Source organism: Serinus canaria, chromosome Z, assembly GCF_022539315.1.
Source record: "Serinus canaria isolate serCan28SL12 chromosome Z, serCan2020, whole genome shotgun sequence".
Classification (NCBI taxonomy): domain Eukaryota; kingdom Metazoa; phylum Chordata; class Aves; order Passeriformes; family Fringillidae; genus Serinus; species Serinus canaria.
Window position 1 is genome coordinate 53706951 of NC_066343.1, and position 8647 is coordinate 53715597.

An 8647-nucleotide genomic window follows, 5' to 3' on the forward strand; every position below is an offset into this window, starting at 1 on the left:
TCGTCCTTGCCTCTCACCTCGTGTTCGCGTGGAGATAGAAGCAATAGGTGCAAGCTACTAACGGAAGTAAAAAATTGACTGCAAAAAAAAAAAAAAAAAAGCCACTAAGTGAAGAGAGCTGCTGTATGGAACCAGACTTTATTTGGTTTAAGAGCAAGTGCAGCTGTCAGCCCAGCGCAGTGATCCTGTTCATTAAACCATGGTCCATTAAACCATGACCTCAGGTGTCATATTCACACATTTTTGAACATGCCCAGTGATGCTGACTCCTTCACAACTCTGGGCAGCTTGTTCCGATGTCTGACTACTTTGGACAGCCTCTGTAATTGTCAAAGGGAAGGTACATTACAGCTCCACCAGCCAGTCTCCTAGAGTCCTCAATATTTCTCCTTCCTCTTTGAGCTCTGCCACCAGGCCGAGTAGATTACTACCTCACACAGCTGTTTTCTCTGCTGCCCCCAAGTCTGATCTGGCAGACACTCCAGCACCAAACTAGCAGAGCTCATGCCAATGCTGCTGTCCATACACCAGCCTGCGTGACCAGCCACGGCACCTGCGCTGGCCCAAGCCCACCCAAGCTCTCAGCACTGGTCACAGGCTCCAGGGAGATGCCTCAGCTGTAGGAGGAAGGTAACTGTGCTGCCCTCCCCACTGAAAAAAACACAGCCGAACAAAAATTATAACAGCTTTAATAAGTTTAATACAAATCAGGTACTTTGTATGTACAGTGAGCAGCATTCTGCTTAAATTAATACAGAAGTTAAAAATGTTTAGCCAGATCTCATATAATGGGAGAGTACAACTGATAAATGGTGCTTACCTTTGTGTTGGCCATGCTGGTGATACCTTAAAGACCCAGAAATGAAACAACACACTTTTGAGCCAATATTAGTACAGGAGATAATATAAAGGCTGGTATTTATTGCAGGCCTTCAGAGGAAGATATGGATGAATGCACCCCACCCCCTGCCCATGGGGATGAATAGTTTTGTAAGTTTAGCAAATTAACAAAACTGACAAGAATTCTCAATTAGATGCACAAGTGATGAAGTCATTCCCACCTGTTCAATCATCTCTGAATCCTCTCCCACCTCCTTCTATCTAAGGATAGAAGCTAAACTTTGCTTTTGAAAATGTGTCTCAAAGAGCTGGTTTCAACCTTGGCTCCCAGGAAGAACCAAGATAGAATAGGGGCCTTGAACCCCCAGGGTTTGGCGCCTCTGGATGTATTTTGTCTTTCTGCTATCAGGGTAGGGAGAAGGTGAGGGGAAGTACAGGGGCTAGCTAGGAACTATGTCTACAATAATGTACAGAGCTATGAATATATATGAAGGAAGTATAACAGCAAAAATCATTCTGGCATCAGTGGCATATATCTTCATAACTGAGAAATAAGGTTGATTATGTTTACCCTGTTCACTATTTCAGCTCACTTAATGCTTGGTTATCAAGCCAGGCCCATCCTAGTACACAAACTCTGTTCATGGAGGGTCCATGCCACCTAAACAAAATAAAGATCTTCAGCTCAGAAGTGAGCAGATCTATTTTAAGTCTGTCTGCAGTGACCCAACTGAACCAGCCTCTATGTGCCATGTATCGACACATAACCACACATATTCCTCCCACATCCCTGCACCCTAAGATTCTACCTTTTGCTTGGCAACACACTTATTCACATTGATTACATTCTCTGCCGTATAACTGAGAGAATGTCACTCTCAGTGTAAGATGTGTAGCACTGCAGAAGTGGTAACTGAAAGGAAGGGAATCCATTAGATAAGCCTATTAGATTAATCCAAGTACACTGGGTTCTTTGTCTTCAGTTTTGCTTGGACAATTATGGTCTCTTGTCTCACAGTGGGAGGTTTTAAAAGGTACTGCCCTACTGCTGTCCCTTTTTAGTGGTCCACAGGGAGACAAGAACATGGTGAAATACCATGAGGAATGGAGGAAGAATGCACCTTGTAAGAGTGGCCTTTTAAGCTTCTGCAAAGGCACACTGAGTCACAAAGTAGGAGGTGGCCTGACAAGCACAACTTATGAACATGCATCCATCAAAGAGTTTCAGAGACAAAGAGAAGGCAGCTGCTGCAATCATGGAGGGAGGGACATGAACCATGTCATAATTCACAATGAACAGCTCTATCAGGTACTTGGCCAGAATGTTCAGTTTACCTGCAGTAAATCGGAGTTGAATATTGGCTGTCTCCAGGGCACGAGCATCCTGTCAAGCCTTGGTTAATTAAAGAGGAAGAAATACTTCCTTAGAGAACTCTTTCAGAATACAGGGTTGAAATTCAAGTGCCTTAATCACAAAGCACTTCTGTGTTATATTAGGCTGCTCATAGTCTAGGACTGCCCCTTTTCAATAGCAGTCTAGCAGTTACCTGCAATATCCGTGTCATGTTTCACTGTGGGAAACTGCAAGGAATTCTTTTAAAATTAAGTGGTCAGGAACCAAGTTAAGTCAAACGAGACAAACATTTATCTATCTACTTCCTAATGGAAAACAAAATGAAAGGCAGTTACTCTACTAAAGAAGGCTAGATAAGATAGAGCAAGAGGAAGAAAAATAGGAAAGGAAGGGGGAGGGGGGGTGGGAGGGGGGGAAGAGACAGAGTGAGTGAGAAAGATCCCACTGGAGATTGGGGAGTGCATCCACAAGATGGGGGGTGTGAAGACTGCTTCACAAGCGACTGGACCAAGGTGAGGGGGCACTCGGGCAAGATGCCTGGACAGGGTCGCAGTGAGGATCACAGCAGTGGGCTGGCTCAGAGGCCAGCAGAGTTGGACACAGGTGGCGTAGGTATGGACACAGGGAGGCAGAACAGGCACAGAGGTGAGCAAGAGCCAGCAAGGAAATGAGAGCCAAAAGGCAGGCTGGGGCCAGGGCAAAGAATCAGGGGATGGCCAACAAGGCTGACATCAAGGATGACAACAAGGCTGGTGGGAGTCAGTTTTAGATCACCCAACCAGGATGAAGGGGTAGATAACTTATTCTACAAGCAGCTGGAGGATATTTCAGGATCAGCAGCTCTTGTTCTTGTAGGTGACTTTAACCTGCCAGACATCTGCTGGGAAATCTACATAGTAGAGAAGAGGCAGTCTAGGAGGTTCTTAGAGTGCATGAAGGACAACTTCTTGTCACAGCTGCTGAATGAGCCCACCCGGGGAGGGACAATGCTAGATCTGCTGTTTGCAAACAGAGAAGGGCAGGTGGGAGGTGTGGTGGTCATAGTCCATCTGGGACACAGTGATGTGATCATGAAATTATAGCGTTTTCAGTATTTGGTGAAATAAGGAGGGGCATCAATAAAACTTCCATGCTGGACTTCTGGAGGGCAGACTTTGGCCTGTTCAAGATACTTATTAGAATACCTTGGAAGCAGCCCTTAAAAACAAAGGAGTCCAGGAAGGATGGGTGTGCTTAAAACCAGAAATCTTGAAGGCACGAGAGCAGGCTGTCCCTATGTGCCGAAAGATGAGGAAAATTACTGACCTGGACGGGCAAGGAGCTTTTGAAGGAGCTTTTCTTTTCTTAAAAAAAAAAAAAAATGAGTGTGTATCACCCTTGGAAGGAGAGTCAGGTATCTCAGGAAATTCTTAAGGGAGTTGCTAGGTCATGTAGGAAAAAAATTAGAGAGGCAAAAGCCCAGATGGAACTCAATCTGGCCACTTCTGTAAAGGACAATAAAAATTATTTTCATAAAATACATTAATGGCAAAAGGAGAGCTAGGACAACCTCCATTCACTATTAGATGAGGGAGTGAATTTAGTAACTAAAGATGAGGAAAAGGTAGAGGTACTTAGCACCTTCTTTGTCTTTGTGCTCAGGACAACTGTCCTCCTGGGCTGGTAGATGGTATCAGGCAGCAGGACAGCCCCTGTGTAATCCAGGAGGAAGCAGACCTGCTGAGCCACGTAGGTGCTCACAAATCTATGGGACCAGATGGAATCCATCCCAGGGTGATGAGGGGGCTGGCAGGTGAGCTTGCAAAGCCCCTTTCCATCACTTACCAGTAGTCCTGGCTTACTGGTGAGGTTCCAGAGGACTGGAAGCTGGCCAGTGTGGTGCCCCTTCACAAAAAGTGTATGAAGGAGGATCCAGGTAACTCCAGGCCAGTCAGCCTGACCTCAGTGCCTGGCAAGATTATGGAACATAGCACTTACAGGATGGCCAGGGTATCAGACTCAGCCAGCAAGGGTTTGGGAAGGGGGTAGGTCATGCCTGACCAACCTGGTCTCCTTTTATAACCAGGTGACCTGCCTGGTGGATGCAGGAAAGGCTGTGGATGTTGTGTACCTGTATTTCAGCAAGGCCTTTGACACTCCCACAGCACACCCCTGGAAAAGCTGGCAGCCCATGGCTTGGACAGGAGCACTCTTTGCTGGGTTAGGAACTGGCTGGATGGCCGGGCCAGAGAGTGGTGGTGAATGGTGCTGCATCCAGCTGGGGCCAGTCAGCAGTGGTGTCCCTCAGGGTCTGTGTTGTGATCAGTCCTGTGTAATATCTTCACTGATGATCTGGATGAGAGGATTGAGTCTTTCACCAGCAGTAAATCTGCAGGTGACACAAGCTGGGAGCATGTGTCAATCTGTTGGAAGGTAGGGTGCTCTGCAAAGGGACCTGGACAGGCTGGATCAATGGGCCAAGTCCAAAAATATGAAGTTTAACAAGACCAAGTGCTGAGGCTTACACTTTGGCCACAGCAATCCCCTACAGTGCTGGGGAGAGTGGCTGGACAGTGGCCAGGCAAAAAGGGACCTGGGGGTACTGGTTGACAACTGAACATCTACACCTTGAGTACTGTATCCAGTTCTGGGTCCCTCAATTTAGGATGGATTTTGGGACACTTGAACATGTCCAGTGAAGGGCAACAAGGCTGATGAAAGGCTTGAAACACAAGCCCAGTGAAGAACAGCTGAGGGAGCTGGGATTGTTTAGCCTGGGAAAAGGAAGCTTAGGGGAGACTTTATCACTCTCTACAACTACCTGGCTGTAGTCAGGGGGGAGTGAGTCTCTTCTTCAGGCAAGCATTGACAGAACTAGAAGACACAGCCTTAAGATGTGCCAGGGAAAGTTTAGATTAGATATCAGAAAAAAATTATTCACTGGAAGAGTGACTGGGCACTGGAATTGGCTGCCCAGGGAGGTGGTGGAGTCGCTGTCCCTGGACATGTTTGAAAAAAGACTGGATGTGGCACTCAGTGCCATAATTTAGTTGATGGGGTTAGGTTGTTAGGTTTGGTCATAGGTTAGACTAGTTCATCTCAAAGGTCTTTTCCAACCTAGTTCACTCAGTAAAAAAAAAAAGGGCAAAAATAGGCTAGGGCCAAGGCAAGAAGCAGACCTCAGCAGGCTGGAGCCAAAGCACAAATATAAGATTCAAAAAGCCCCTCTAATCACCAAGCCTCAAATGCAAAAGCAGAGTCTCCAAAAAAACCCAAGCCAAAAACCCACAAAAGAGCAAGTTTCCAAAAGCGCCAGGCAATTGTGACACAGTTGCATTTTATGCCCCTAGCTCCTCCCAAAGCCCATCTGCTGCCAGGAGACCATTGGCCCAGTCCAACCTTTCACCATCTGATTGGAGAAGTCCCTCTGGGGAGTTCAGCGTCTCCTACTACCTGTGAAGTGTTGCCAGGTGAAGTCCTCCCACAGACAAGGCTTCTTCTAGTTGCCTCTTACACCTGGCCCATGTGCACCCCTCCTCCACATGCCTCTGACAACCATTGTTGAGGGAAATAAAAACTAAATTGGCTCCTCACAATCAGGCATGTATTTTAACACTGAATTTTGATAAGTTAGGCTCATGTCACAGGAACATATAAATAAAACTCATTTCTACATGGACGACAGGTCTCAGCCAGGTTCAATTGCAATACTCAAAAATTTTGAGCCATTTTAACAAGTTGCCACAGTTAAGTATTGCCTTTTCCAGATTCAATTTACAGTAACACCTGTTCTCAACCCTTCTGCAATCTTTGAAGCTCTTCTTAGGGCAGTGCTGAGAAGGCAACCCAGAGAGAAGTCCAGGGCTTCCAGGATCTTTGTCTCCAGGTGGTGGATATGGACCTTTGAGCAAGTGTGGTCAGCTGCATAGCTAAAGTCTCCAATATATGGGTGAAGAATCTCCTCATATTTGGTGGCAATGTACATAGCTATGACACTAACCAGCTGCAACTTTGCCTTGGAAGCAGCATTGTCCTGTAGAAGGAAGCAGTAGAGATTTATCTAAATTACTTGTTTCAGAACACAGGTTTTCAAGGTAGTCAGCAACAGGTTTGTTATATGGCAGGATGTTCATACCCACTTGCACAGAATAACTACACATCCTCTGTTACCTCTGTTGGCACCTGCAGGGGTGTTAGAAGGCCTTGATCTCAAATCAGGGAGAGGAGTAAGCAGTTTTGATATGTCAACTCACTGAGCTCGCCAAGAGCTTTTTGTGGTACATACAATTGAGAATCAAATGTCCTTTGTTGTCATCTGTATTGTTAAGGGTATGTCCAACCATGTAGGGTGTTACTGTTCAGCATTCATGCTTTAGCCTAGGGTAAAAGCCCTTTGTCAACTGACACATCCAGTCACTTCTTGAACACTTCTGGAGAGTGACTTTCCCACTTCCCTGGGAGCCCATTCCAGTATCTGACCACCCTTTCAGTAAATAAATTCTTCATGTTCAAGCTGAACCTCCCCTGGCACAGCCTGTGGCCATTTCATCTTCTCCTGTGCTTATCCAGAAGTTTGGTAAGACATAATGCATGGGTGTGGACCACAAAGTGCAAGGTTTCCTTGCTCACTAGACATGGACTAGAAAGAGCACAGTATTAGTATTAGTAGTTGTTTGGTCTAACAACCAGCTTTTCTCCATATTATCAGCTGAATTTTATCCTGTATTTTAAAGTTGAAGGAGGCTTTCTAATGCCCCTGGAGAAATCATCAGTGAAAGTGAGTCCCAACTCCAAGGCAAACCACACCAACAAGGACAGTCTGTTGTTAGATGCCTACCAGATGTTGTTAGATGCCTACCAACCTCCAGGTGTCTCAGATAGTTGTAGATGTCTTTCACATAGTGCTACACAGGTCTGGGTCTTCAGACTCAAGCAAGACATTAGAGAAAGCCTGATATAGTATGTGTCTTCTGCTGGATGACATTCATCTAAGTCCATGGGGTTTGGAGACTGATGCTCTGACTACCAGGAAATTCAGAAAATCAGTGCCGACAGCACCTTCCTCCACAGCCTAGTGTGGGCCAAGCTGCAGAAATAGGGGTCATGAGCACTGCAGGGGCTCATGACCCCTATTTCAGGGCACCAGAGGAATGCACGCTCTGCCGCAGAGGCAGCCAAGCGCTGGGCTGGGGAAGGGACAGTACAGAGAGGCCAGGACTGGTATTGGCGGTGGGACTGGGACTTAGGCTGGGACTCCAAGGCTGGCGGTGGCACGTTTTCCGTGGCGAAAGCCTCCTGGTAACCATCCTTCCCGGCGGCGACCTACTTGACACTCGGCTGCTCGCTGTCTTCCTTCAACGAGGCGACTTCTTGGCGGCTGGGCACACTTTCGGCTCAGCCATGCGGTGCCGATGTCCCCCCATCGTGGGGGTGGTGGTCGCCGTCCCATTCTTGTGGAGCGGCGGCGCGCTCTTTTCTTTCGAGGGATTGTCTGCGGAGCGGGACTGCAAGGGAGGGTGAGAGAGGGGCGGTGAGCAGGACGGCGCGGGTGGGTGTGCGCTGCACCGCCGCGTCCCCGGGCCGCGGGAACGGGGGAATCGGGGCAGCGCTGCAGGCAGCGCCGGCGGGCTGGAGGAACGGAGACGGGGCAAGAGCTCCGCACGGCTTCTGAGCCGTAGATGCGAAGCTGAGGGGCTTCACGGCTGCTCACCTTCGCACTAGAGGGCTGAAGGGGAGCAGAGTGAGGGAACCAATGGGCTATCCCAAAAAAAAGAAACGGGCACACAGCCACCACTCTACCCGCCAAGCAAAGACCGGGCTGCCCCCCGCACTGCCCGCCGAACTGAAGGGAGGGGAAGGGAAGGAGAGAGCAGGACACGAAGGGTACCGCCCAGGTGCCTCCCCGCGAGCCACGGCAACACTCCGATCCGCTCCCCCGCCCGCGCCGAGCCGAGTCGGCCCCACGGCGCACGTACCGAGGTGAACCTGCCGGGCAGGAGAGAGAGCCGCGGCACGGACAGCGCCGCAGGGGCCGCTCGCTTCCAGCCCCCTGGCGCCGCCTCTGGTTGGCCGCCCATCGCCCGCCGCGCCTCCGCAACTCGCGCCTTGCTTACGACCCCATGGCTTCTGCAGTAGGGAATAAAATGTTACTGGAAAACACGAACATTTTCTTCTTTATATACACACGTACTGCTCGCTCGCAGTTCCTTTTAAACCTGTTTAATCTTTCAAAGTGCTTTGTTGCGGCTCTGTGCATACAGATCAGGTGACTCGACTGAACCTCCCCATGCCCTCTCAGTACTAAGATACTAATCAACTGGCCTCCACCTGTGGTTTGAAAACTAGCCCACACAGCACAATTCCAATAGATCTTATGGAGAAATCCTGAACCCTTTTTTGGTGGACTATTGCCAGACTAAGCAAATTTAAGATGGATGTTGTAAAATAGACAATGCTTGTTGCCATCATTTTCCT